Genomic DNA, 13,203 nt, shown 5'->3' on the forward strand with positions numbered 1-13,203 from the left:
AATTTTTATTTTTCCCTAGGAAAAATGATACTATGGCAAAGGTAAGTAATCTAAAAGTGCCTAACTTGCCACGAAAAAGAATACAGTCATAGAGGAAAAATGACCTTAAACATATGCAAAATTAAGTTCTATTCTAAAACTTTCAGCTCAGCAGGATCGTCAGTGTCTTTATGTGTTATCCAGCCCAACACTTCAATTACATAAAGGAAAACTGAGCTTCAAAAATATTGATGATCCCTCTTTCAGTAACTGGTGGAATAGAGAAAAATTTGTACACCACCAACAACCTTGACCTTACTTATAACTATAGAACACTATCCCTAACATTTGCAGACATACATACTTTTCAAGGACACGTAGTATATTCACCATGATAAACAATGTGTTAAAAAAATAAAAATAAAAATAAAATAAACAATGTGTTAGGCAATTGAAAGAACAACACATAAATTTTAAAAACATAAATCATACAAAATATGTTCTCTGATCACAGTGCAGTAGAACTCAAAAACAATAATATATCCAAGATAACCCAAAATATTTGGAAATTAAGTAATTCACTTTTAAATAATCCAAAGAAGGAATAATAAGAGAAATTAGAAAATCTTTCCAAATAAATGAAAATATATCAAAATTTCTCAAATGTAGCTAAAGTAGTGCTTTGAGAGAAATTTAAGAGCTTTAAACCCAAAAGAAGTGTGGTATAAAATCAATGGCCTATGGTTCCAACTTTGGAAGCTTGAAAAATATGAGCAAAGTAAATGGAAGAAAAATAGAAGGGATGAAAACTGTTCAAAATATAAACAAAAGAAAATAACACATTGAAATTTGGTTCTTTGAAAGATCAACAAAACTGATAAATTACTTCCTAAATTGATTAATAGAGAACAGAAATCACCAATATCAATAATAAAAGAGGTATGATCACTTCAGATCTTACAGATTTAAAATGATACTAAGAGAATATTTTTAACAAATTTTATTGCAAAATATCAATAGCTTAGAGGAAATGACAAATTTATTGAAAAATACAGCATACCACAACTGGCAAAAGATGAAACACAAAATCAGAATGCCACTATCAATGAGAGAAATGGAATTCATTATTAAAACAAACCTTCTCACAAAGACCAGGGTTAATAATATTTTTGACAATAGCAGTATTATTACAGAAAAGACTTATGTAATGTTTATTGTTTTATGTTATGTGATTATGCTATAGTTCTGTAATAAAATTATTTGTTAATCATAAAGTATGAAATGGACAAATTATTAATTATATGTAATATAATATAAAATGTTATTTTATCTAGTATGTTATAGGTTTATTATTATTTACATAGTGTTTATTATGTACCAGATAGTTTACATACACCATCTCATATAATACAACAATCCTGTGATGTAGGTTTTATTATCTCCACTTTACCAAGGAAGAGATTGAAGAACAGAGAGGTTCATTACCTAAACTCACACAGTTCGTAAGAGGCAGAGTAGGCTCTAAAGTCTATTGTGATGGATTCAATTTAGAAGGTGGAAAGAAGGAGCTTCATAATACTCAAATTTTTCCAGATGTGGTGACCAGGGCAGGGTGGTACCATTAATGATTTTAAGAAAGAGTAATAACCACCCAAATTCCACATGTTCATGGAAGTCTTACTAAGTGTCAAGCAGTATGTTCTAAGGAGTTCACATCTGTCACTATCTTTATTTTTCATACTAACTCTTGGATATTAGAGAAGTGAGACTCACAGATACATTGGTTAACTTATTTTCACTGGAGGATGCAGCTAGCAAACAAAAAAAAGCCAGGATTCAGACCCATGACTCCAAAGTCTTGCATTTTTAACGACTATACTAAGGGGGGAGAAAAGTGATTCCTGGTTAAGATATACTAAGATATCCAGCCTTCTGCTTCGGACCTCAGAAAGTTATTGCAACCGAGTAGTCACTGATGCCATATTAAAAGGTGATACGCTCTGTTCTGCTTGTGCAGACAGGATAGCAGCCATCTTAGTTTTAGGAAAGTACAGTAAATCTAATGAGAGCCATATTAAAGCTGGCATATTAAAGCCAATCTCCAGAGCTGACAGGCCAAGAATTCACATTCACCTCTAACCCCTCAGGTAGCATAATTCATGCTGAGAGTAAAGAGCTTCTAGATACGCAAGTTTGGTTTTAGTGTGGCGGGAAGAAAGGAGATGGTGTCAGAAGAGGAGAAAGATTTTGAGCGCTTCACTGTGTGGTGTCACCTGAATTGTGTTGACTCTGATCTGGACCTACCAGCAAAACTCAGAACAACAACAACAAAAAAGTGCGTTTCCTCCCATCTCAATGCGGACAGCGAAAGACTCAGCTACCTCATCCCTGGTATACGTGCTGACAGGAAATGGCAGCTGGTGCCACACCCTGGCAGGGACCAGGGTGGCCAGTGCAGGGACCATGGATCTACACCTCCATACAGTGAGCACCAGGGCATCAAAAGAGGGATCATAGATACCTCTCTATGACCCAGGGATCATTGATCCCTGTGCAAGCCAAGAGTCCATGGGAGGCCCGCCGAGGCTCGCAGAGGAGGAGGAGGAGGCTTGGTGTCCATACCAAGGAGGACATGGACAACAGGAGATTGCTTCTTGCCATTATTCCTTGCACCTGATTGACTTGCCTGGGCTGTTGTGGCCTGAGCAAACACGCATTAGCAGTTGTTCATTCTTTCCTGTCACTAAGCAATTTTTCTGAGCTCTGCATATCCAATTCTAGTCAGTCATTCTAAAACTCGCTCCAGGAAACCTGAGCATCTTAGCTTAAAGTCAGGATTCCTTTTTATATAGAAGATGCAGAGTAAGTTCCAGATTTATATTGCAAGGTTTTACTAGTGCCAGACAGAGGCTAATATTTTCCAAATTACATTTATTGGTGCCTTTTGATGCCAAGATGGTCTATAATTTCGCTAGCCTCTTCATATTTAAAAAATAAAGTTATACATTCACATAATTAGATATGATAAATGCTCAGAGAAGTATATGATGAAAAGTGAAAGCTTCCACAAGCCCACACCCTGAGTCTCTCTCCTCAAAGGGAGCCAGGGAGCCATTATTAACAGGTCCTTCTCTGTAAGTCCAGAAACAATCTCCATGCGAAGAGCTACATATATATTTTTTAAACATAAAAAATGATCCTAGTATACTCACTTTTCTATACCATAATTTTTTACTTAATAATGTATCTTACAGATTTTTATTCAATCGACATGCATATCCTTGCTTCAGCAGTGTCTGTTACAAGAGCCTTTATTACAGTGCCTTATTGTGACTGATTGTTCTTATGAAGAGAGCTATAATCACATCAGTGTACTTATATTTTTAAAAAAATTTTTGGGGGGGTGCCTGGGTGGCTCAGTCGTTGAGCGGCTGCCCTCGGCTCAGGTCATGATCCCGGGGTCCTGGGATCGAGCCCCGCATCGGGCTCCCTGCTCCGCGGGAAGCCTGCTTCTCCCTCTCCCACTCCCTCTGCTTGTGTTCCCTCTCTCGCTGTGTCTCTCTCCGTCAAATAAATAAATAAAATCTTTAAAAAAATAAAATAAAATAAAAAGATTTTTTAGTATACTTGACACACAACATTACATTAGTTTCAGGTGTACAACATAGCGATTCAACATCTCTATAGCTTACGCTGTGCTCACCGCAAGTGTAGCGACCATCTGCCACCATACAACGCTATTATGGTATCACTGACTGTATTCTCTACTCTGTACCATTTATTCCCATGACTTAACTGGAAACCTGTATCTCCACTTCTCTTCACCCACCTTGCCCATCCCCCTTACCCTCTTCCCTCTGGCAACCATCAGTTTGTCTTCTGTATTTATAGGTCTGATTCTGCCTTTTGTTTATTCATTTTAGTGTTGTAGATCCCAGATGTGAGTGAAATCATATGATATTTGTCTTTCTCAATCTGACTTACTTCACTTAGCCTTATTCCCTCTAGGTCCATCCATGTTGTCATAAATGGCAAGATTTCATTCTTATGGTTGTGTAATATTCCTGTGTGTGTGTGTGTGTGTGTGTGTACCACATATTCCTTATCCATTCATCTATCTCTGGACACTTAAGTTGCTTCCATATCTTGGCTATTGTAAACAATCCTGCAATAAACAGGAGAGCATATATTTTTTTGAATTAATATTTTTGTTCTCTTTGGGTAAATACCCAGTGGTGGAATTACTGGATCATATGGTAGTTCTATTTTAATTTTTTGAGGAACCTCCATACTGTTTTCCCTTGTGGCTGGACCAATTTACATTCTCGCCAACAGTGCATGAGAGTTCCTTTTTCTCCACAACCTTGCCAATACTTCCTATTTCTTGTCTTTTTTATTTTAGCCATTCTTTTTTTTATTTTACATTTTTTATTTTATTATGTTAATCACCATACATAACATCATTAGTTTTTGATGTAGTGTTCCATGATTCATCGTTTGTGTATAACACCCAGTGCTCCATGCAGAACGTGCCCTCTTTAATACCCATCACCAGGCTGATAGGTGTAAGGTGATGTCTCACGGTGGTTTTGATTTGAATTTCTCTGATGATGAGTGATGTTGAGCATCTTCTCCTGTGTCTGTTGGCCACCTGTATGTCTTCTTTGGAAAAATGTCCATTCAGGTCCTCTGCCCCTTTTTTAATTGGATTGTTTGTCTTTTGGTGTTGAGCTGTACAAATTCTTTATATATTTTGGTATTAAACCCACGGCTATATGGTCAATTAATCTATGACAAAGGAGGCAAGAATATCCAATGGGAAAAGAGAGTCTCTTTAGTAAATGGTGTTGGGAAAACGGGACAGGTACATTCAAAAGAATGGAACAGGACCACTTTCTTACACCATAAACAAAAATAAATTTGAAATGAATTGAAGACCTAAATGTGAGACCTAAAACAATAAAAATCCTAGAAGAGGGCAGAGGCAGTAATTTCTTTGACATCAGCTGTAGCAACATTTTTCTAGCTATGTCTCCTGAGGCAAGGGAAACAAAAGCAAAAATAAACTATTGGGACTACATCAAAATAAAAAGCTTTTGCACAGCAAAGGAAACCATCAACAAAACAAAAAAGGCAACCTGCTGAATGGAAAAAGATATTTGCAAATGACATATCTGACATCAGTGTGCTTATATTTTGATGCACTTTAAATTTCAAATATATTTCAGATTTGGTAAATATTGCCAGATTTCATTTGAGAATAGGTTTTGTCAGGTTCCAGTTTCACCAACAGTGTATGGCAGGCCTTCTTTCCCTCCAGAACTGATGTTATTAACCTTTAAAACCTTTGTTTCACTGATTAAACCATTACTATGTGGTAGTAAATAATAGTGGTAATAAATAGCAGAAATTTGAGGTTTTGAACATAATAAAAATAATAGTAACAGATAAATGCACCAGGTTTGTTCATTAATTTCAAATGATTGTTCTGTGTTTCATGGGTTGTGGTTTTTGTTTTTTGTTTTTTGTTTTTTGTTTTTGCCCCAGTATGATATTGAGGTCTTTAAAAAGTGAGAGAGAAAAAAAATCACTTGGGATTCCTTTGAAATTAAATGAAAGAAGATATAGACTTTCCTCCTATTATGAATTGTGTATTTTCTACATCTCCCTTAACAAATCAGCATGGAATTATATAAGAACCCCAAATATTGAATTTTCTGGAAAATCAAATATTTGTCTTGGAAAGGAGAAGTGATAGTCACTAAGGATAGTTAAATGAATTTACAAATAAGAAATACATTTTATCACATCATAGGATGTATCTCATTGATGAGAAGCTTTTATTACATTGATTTTAGGAAGTAATTTTTATTGTACATTTGTACTTTTCTGGATGGCATATTCTCCGGAGAAAGAGGAGTCAAGGAGAGAGAAGAGTCATAGGAGGGAGAGGAAGAGAGAAAGACAAGGAGAGTGAAGAAAAGGAAGAGAAAGACAGAAATGCACTGGTGTGAAATGGCCTATTTTCATTTCCTTGTGGGATTCCCTTCACTTACTGAAAGAGGTTTCTTTCTGAAATAGAAGATTCACGCTGAATAATCTCAATGTATAACATTTTCTTCTGAATTTTGGTTTGATTTTGATGAAGCTGATCCCTGAGTAGCCTGGGTTCGCATATGGGGGATTATCAGGTGTAAGTCAGCAGAAAACAAAATGCTTAGATGAGAATGGATGATAACAGAATAAGCTTTAAACTCTTCAGCTTCAAAGAATTCTCATCCAGAGTGATCAAATATAAAATTAACAAAGATTTATTCACCATTAGTTTTGTTTTAAATGGTACAGGAGTGTTGTGCAAAGGGGGCACGGATACACAGGCTACATGATGTAAATACTAAATAATGTTTCTAGGGTAAAAGCTTATAAAGAGACAAATAGCAGTGAACACTGCTCCCCCCCAATCCCTCACTGTTCCATAGAGATGTATGCTAAGTTGAGCATAGCTGGGCTGGATGCCTTACCGTTGAGGGCCCTGCCCTTTGAAAACCTCCTGTGTTTATAAGAATCAGGGGGCAGGGGGATCCTATACAGTTTTGCAACAAAGTTCCCTCATCTAGGAGAGAAATGGTGGGGGGGCGGGGGAGGGTGCTGGGAAAGGGCCTCCAGCTTGTTCTTCCACCAAACTAACCCAAATCAGTGAAGCCAGGTCTTTACAAAACTGCCAATAAGCAGAAGGAGGATGTGCGTCCAGTCAGCCAGATTTTCTCTCCTCTGTTAGTCTGCATATTATTCCACTGAATGAAGGTCCTAGGAATACAAATCCTACCACCATTTCACAAAACACAATTACCTTGTATCTTGGATATGCATATAATGTAGGATAAACATGACCTAGCTTTTTTGTTTCTCCATTTATTTCACGGAGCATTTATTCAGTATTTTGGAATTCTAACTCTGCTATTTGCTACAGTTATGACCTCGGGCAAGTTACTGAACTTCCCTAAGCCTTAGCTTGCTCACTTGGAAACCAGGGCTAACAATTCCTTTATCTGAAAGTATTGTTTAAGGAAGAAATAGAATAAGTCATGTAAGATGCTTATTGAAGTACCAGAAGCGGACTTTTCTAATTTAGTTATTCTGGAAAGGGAAAACCATCTAATACTAAAAGCCCCATTTAATAAAATTCTTCCCTAAATAGGACATGTTAAATTGACATCTCTAAAAGTTGTTACTTCCTAGCTTTTATATCTCTGTGCATAACATCTTCTATTTTAAGAAAATAATATGGAGTCTATGAAATTCCTGAATCTTATGGTAGGGGGATGTTTCTGAATAGTTGTCCCATCTTTGAGACAATGTGTCACAAACAGTATAAATAAAGCATAGTTCCCAAACTAATCTGAATATCCAGTGTAGTCAAATAAGTGTAGAGCACTTAATTCTGGTTGAAGACAATAGACTGAGGCCACCAGAAAAGCTGCATTTATTGTAGATATTTAAGTACTAAGTAAAAGAAAGGTCATGATTTTCATCTTCAAGCCTACCATGTTGAAACAGGATTGTTTAATTATTTTAATGTGAACAACAAGGTCATAAAAATTAATCTCCAAATATCTCTAGTTTTAAATTCATAAAACTAAATTAAGCTCAAACTCTAATCACCTCAGAATTTTTAATTTCTTTGCTTGTAGTTCTTGGTAATTCTTACTATGGTTAATGTTCAAACTCAGACCTGCCGTCAGCCCATTTCAGCTCATGAACACATATTCTAAGCAGAATAGAATGTCTCCTTGGTATTAGTTTTAGGGAAACAGGACATCAAATTCTTCTTTGGGTATTCTACAAAGGGCTTTTCTTTGAGAGAAAGTGTCTCAAGAATATGTTTGACCTGAGGCATATCTGAAATGGAATAATAGAGACGTGTCAAAATAGACTATTCTGTTACCTGAAACATTTCCCCAAATCTCCCACTGGTAAAATATGACACTTGGTTCTGAAAAGTAGGTCCACTCTGGTGGGAAAAGGCAAAGTCATCACTTCTGGATTTCCTAAAATCTTCGGGTACCAGAAAAAATGCCACATTCTTCCCATTTGAGAACTCAAGTTAAAATGCCTTCAAAAATAGAAAATAAGTGAAATTATTGTCTTTTAGATTTGGGGCAAGTATACGAACCATCACCTCCTTTTGTAATGTTTGTCTCTGTAGGATGAAATGGTTGTATTTTTGTTCACCTCACATCATCCATGGGCATTATGGAAACCCCTGAATTTTAGAGCTGCTCTTAGGCTACTTGTCACCATTGGGCAAGCTAACGAGCCTCAGTTTCTCCATCTAGACTTCACAGATTTAAAACGAGGGTTAAATGTGGTCATAAACAGCATGACCATTATGTAAGAACCTCAAAAATTGCAAACTCCCTTTTATTTTGTGGAAAAATTCCAAAAATATCATCACACAGAGGAATACTAAGAGAGCAAATGACTGATTCTCGGCCCCAGTTGCAAAGCCATAGGTTCCTGAAATTCACTGCAAGACGTGTTAAGTTTAGACAGTTGCATTCAGCAGTTCAAGCAGCTGGTAACTGGTCCCCTTTCCCCACTAGCTAGTCTGACTGGAGTAACACGGTATAGTGTTAAGAGATTGGCTTTCCAAGTCCAAGAGTCATGAGTCTGAACCATGACTCTACCACTCAACTGTGGCATCACTGACAAGGGACCTATACTTTCTGAGGCCATCTACAAAATGAGTTAAGTGCTAAGCACACTGTCGTATTGTATGCTGTACGGCATATTGTAAGCACTCCATAAATATTACGTTTTCTCCAAAGTTGCTTTTTTCAAAGAAAGAAAGTATCAGGTAATGTGTAGAGTTTGAAAATTCCTGCTAATCAGAAAAAAAAGGACCTTAAACAGAGAGCTTTGAGCAGAAGAGAAAATAAAGGTATTAATTAGGCAAACACAGTAAAGAACCCAAAAACCACCTACTTCAAAAGAAACATGTTTTCCTCTCCTATCACTGACATTACAACAAAATGCTATAACATCCATACAACATCTCAAAATATCAGACTCAGCACTTTATTTGAGGGGTTTATTTTTTAATATGAGATTCTTGAGTTTGATTTCTAACTGTCAATCAAAATGTTGCCTTTAATCTTAATAGTTCCTGTCACTGAATTTTGATATGAACCCCATTAAATTTTATTGAAAAGCAGCCTTTATAAACAGTTGCCATCCAAAGCTAATGAATAATGTAACATGTTGTTCATATTAATTCATAACATCCATAAATAATGAGATGTGAAATCTAATCAGTACATTTTAGACATCAATGTTTATCTTTAAGGATGACGTGATGAACTATATTAAGTTGTAATTGTTATTTTGTTGAAAGATTTGCAATTTAATCCATATGACATCTGTATCCTGTGCATTTTAGCTTACTCTTAGGTAGCTAGCTGTCTGCCACTAAAATAACATATGGTAGAATTAAACAGATGTCATCACATGTAGATGAGGTTCAAATTTTACAAAAGTTAAGACAACTATCTAACTCATAGAAAGTCAAAAGAATTCTAAGCCCCACTCCCCCCGCCCCCCATAAGGTATGTGCCAAATGGAATACAATTCTCTCGGAAAGTAATCACCTCCAGGAAATCCCAAGGGGGGAAGTTCTACACATCGTTCCATAGCCTCTGCAGTGATTCAGCGTGAGGTACCAAAAAAATAAAAAAACTGGTTTTGTGTACAGAAGACACTGTCTTTCTCTCAATACTTTTAAACGAACTCATCTCATTCTTATTCATGGAAAGAAAACACCCACACACTTCTATGAAACCAAAGTCAACAGAAATATCCACATATCCAAGATAAGGATTTTTGTCAAAGAGGAGAGATGTGCCGAAGGTATTCCTAACATTGAATAACTTTGTATTTTTTTTTAATTTGACTCTGTTTCTTTTGCTGAAATAAGTGGAAATGCAGCCTCCGAATTCATAAGCTATTTTTTTTTCAGAATTTACCCAACTGTCCAGAAGTGTAAAATCTAGATCTCTTCAAATATCAAGTGAAAGACATTTATCCTTACTTACAATTGCTTAAATAACAAGCAAAACAATATTAGAAAAACACTTTCGATTATAAGGACAAGGTTTTGGCATGAGCAGTATTGGCTAGCTTGTGGAGAAACCAGCACTTTGATGTACTGTTGGTCAGGATACAAATCTGTGCAAACGCTGTGGAGGACATTTTGATAATGTCTATTAAATAAATGATTTACAACCTTTCAAGTCAGAATCTTTCCTGTAAGAATTTGTTCTATGAACGTACTTCTACACATGAGCATGAAAATGCCAGTTGCCACGTTTGTTCGTAACAGCAAAACAGTGGTGGCTCCATCACCCAGTGAAAAAGGTATGACTATAAATTTGGTGGCATTAAGCAGAGATGTGAATCTGGTTGGGTTAAGCATTCAGTCACCAAAAGAATCTCAAATGAAAGTATCCTCCTCAGGTGGCTAGGAGAGAGTGAGCCACTTTCCTAACATCTAACGGAAGGGAAAATTAAAAATTCTAAAAATGAATGAATTAATAAATGAATTAGCACTTCTTTAGTGATGAACTAGTAAATTAAAGCTATAAAATGCACAATATCTGGCTGCCACAAAAGGATATTTCTATCTGTCCTTCCCATGTTTATATTTTTACAAATGGTGATCCTGAGCACTGTGATCCCTAGAGATATATAATTTTGCCTCAGGATGAAGGTTATGGAAATTATCGTTACAGTCAATTTCAATTACATATAAGAACAATTTATCTTGGGGCACCTGGGTGGCTCAGTCAGTTAGGCAATGAACTTTTAATTTCTTCTCGGGTCATGATCTCAGGGTCATGAGATCGAGCCCTGCATTGGGCTCTGCACTGGGCGTGGAGCCTGCTTAAGATTCTCTCTCTCCCTGTCACTCTGCCCCCCCCTAAAAAAAAAAATAATAATAATTTAAAAAGAACAATTCTAGTTCACTTTAAACTATACTCACTTGAATGTAAATTTCTCAATAAGATGTAAGTTCCAGGAAAGCTAGATTTTGTTTGTTCAATGTTGTATCCTTAATCCCTAGCACCTAGAAGAAAGAACACGTGACCCACAATAGGCAATCAATATATACTTGCTGAAAAATCAATAACGTAATTCTTTTTATTTATTTATTTATTTATTTATTTATTTATTTTGGAGGGGGAGGGGCAGAGGGAGAGGAAGAGAGAGAATCCCAACCAGGCTCCACACTGAGCATGGAGCCTGAGACGGGGCTCGATCTCACCACCGATCCTGAGATCATGACCTGAGCCAAAATCAAGACTAAGGCACCCAGGTGCCCCTCAATAGGGTAATTCTGATGAAGTTCTTCAATTTTAAATATTTCTGATGTAATTGCATTTTTCTTCAAAAAAATAAAAATAATGAAAACATAATCTTTGTCCATCATGCACACTGGCCAATACTTTTACATATTTACCTTAAGAACCTTGGATCCTTTGGGTCATCCACTGATTTAAGGATGTCTAAGAACTTCCAAAAAGTAAAAGAACATCCAAGTAACTGGCAGTCAGTTTTACGTGAAAATGGTAGGACCTGTTTTTATTCCATAGACTTACTAAGATTATGACATTTATGAAAAAAGCCCAGGAATATTAAAAAAGACAACTTTGTTATAAAAAATGGCTCTGACTTTGATTAGTTTTGTCATTTAACCATGCTCTTTAATCCTGGGTTTCTCTATTTTTATCTGTAAAACTACAGGATTGGGGTTGGGGAAACGCTGAACTTCATTCCAGCTGTAAACTTTGATTCTATGACTTTGCAAATACCGGTGTTACAAACTGTACCATCAATATGGAATTATCCACAGAACATAGATGCCAGATAGAAATTCACCCATGAGGCAAAAAACAGACAAAAACAGAAAGCCAACAACAATCTATTGTCATTTCCACTCTTGTGCTGCTGTGTACTTCCAAAGATAACCAGAAAAAATTTTTGACATGGATATTCCTCTACGCACAGCATCTCTTTTCTCTCTCTCTCCCTACGTCCACGCTTTCCACGTTTCCACAGCCTTCCATCTCCAAGTGAGAACTTGCTGATGAATTTAGCAAAGAGGAGAAATCTCTTCTCTCCATGGATTATTCATAGATCACTTGCTAATTGAGCAATGAAACAGATATTCACATACTGCTGTACCACGTTTTGGTATAAAATGACAATATAAAAAGAAAGCTTTCAAAACATGTATAACATTTGATCTAATAATTCCACTTATTCAAATGTACTCTTTTAAATTATTTTGAGATAATTTCAGAGTTACAGAAGAGTTGTATAAATAGTTCAAAGAATTCCTGTGTATCCTTCACCCAAGTTATCCAAATGTTAACACTTTACCACATTGTCATTCTCTCTATGTCTTGCCTGTCTCTTTAGATATTAAAAGCTATTCACTGGAGCATGACTTATAGGGAAACTGGAAGAAATCTAAATGACAAGCATCAGGGAAATGGTTCCTTAAATTACAGCGTATCTACTATATGGAAAATTAAACAGGAATTAAGATGTTGAAAGTGATTATTGTAAAGTTCAGGCTTATTAGATAATGCTAAGTCAAAAGGAAGTTAATAAAATTTTAAATGATAATTATAAAGACTATAGTATAATGCTCATTAAATATTGCCAAGTGAAAACTCAGGATACAAATGTGACAATATTTAAATAGATTCATATGAAAAAAGACAAGAAGGGAACATGCAAAAATAAATGTAGTTATATCAACTTGATTGATTAGGATTAGGAATGAGCTTTCTCTATTTTCTAAACAATATAACTCTTTATGGACAATTCTTTAAGATCTTATGGGTGGCTACTTGAAGGTAGGTGGGAGAAAATGCTGAATTTGGGACATTAATCATGAGATTATAGAGAAGAAGCTGTATAAATCACATACTATATAAACTCCTATGTTCCATGGGAGAAACAAGAAAATGTGTCATTTTTTTCCAAGGAGAAAATAAAGAGGACTCAAAACAGAGAAGAGATTATTTGAACTGAGATTTTCAGAAAAATCAAACTCACACAGGTTTGTGATGAATGTTTAACAAACAGAATGCTGAATTCTGGTACACATTGGTTTAATTTTTTACTATACTACATGATACAATTGGATTGCTTCTAACC

At 35.9% G+C, this 13,203-nt stretch overlaps 1 pseudogene; it reads left to right on the forward strand.

Moving 5' to 3' along the window:
- The first annotated feature begins 2,201 nt into the window (after positions 1 to 2,201).
- LOC110572652 overlaps positions 2,202 to 13,203 on the forward strand; it is a 108,971-nt pseudogene continuing 97,969 nt past the window's right edge.

This window comes from Neomonachus schauinslandi, chromosome 13 (assembly GCF_002201575.2).
Source record: "Neomonachus schauinslandi chromosome 13, ASM220157v2, whole genome shotgun sequence".
Taxonomy (NCBI): Eukaryota; Metazoa; Chordata; class Mammalia; order Carnivora; family Phocidae; genus Neomonachus; species Neomonachus schauinslandi.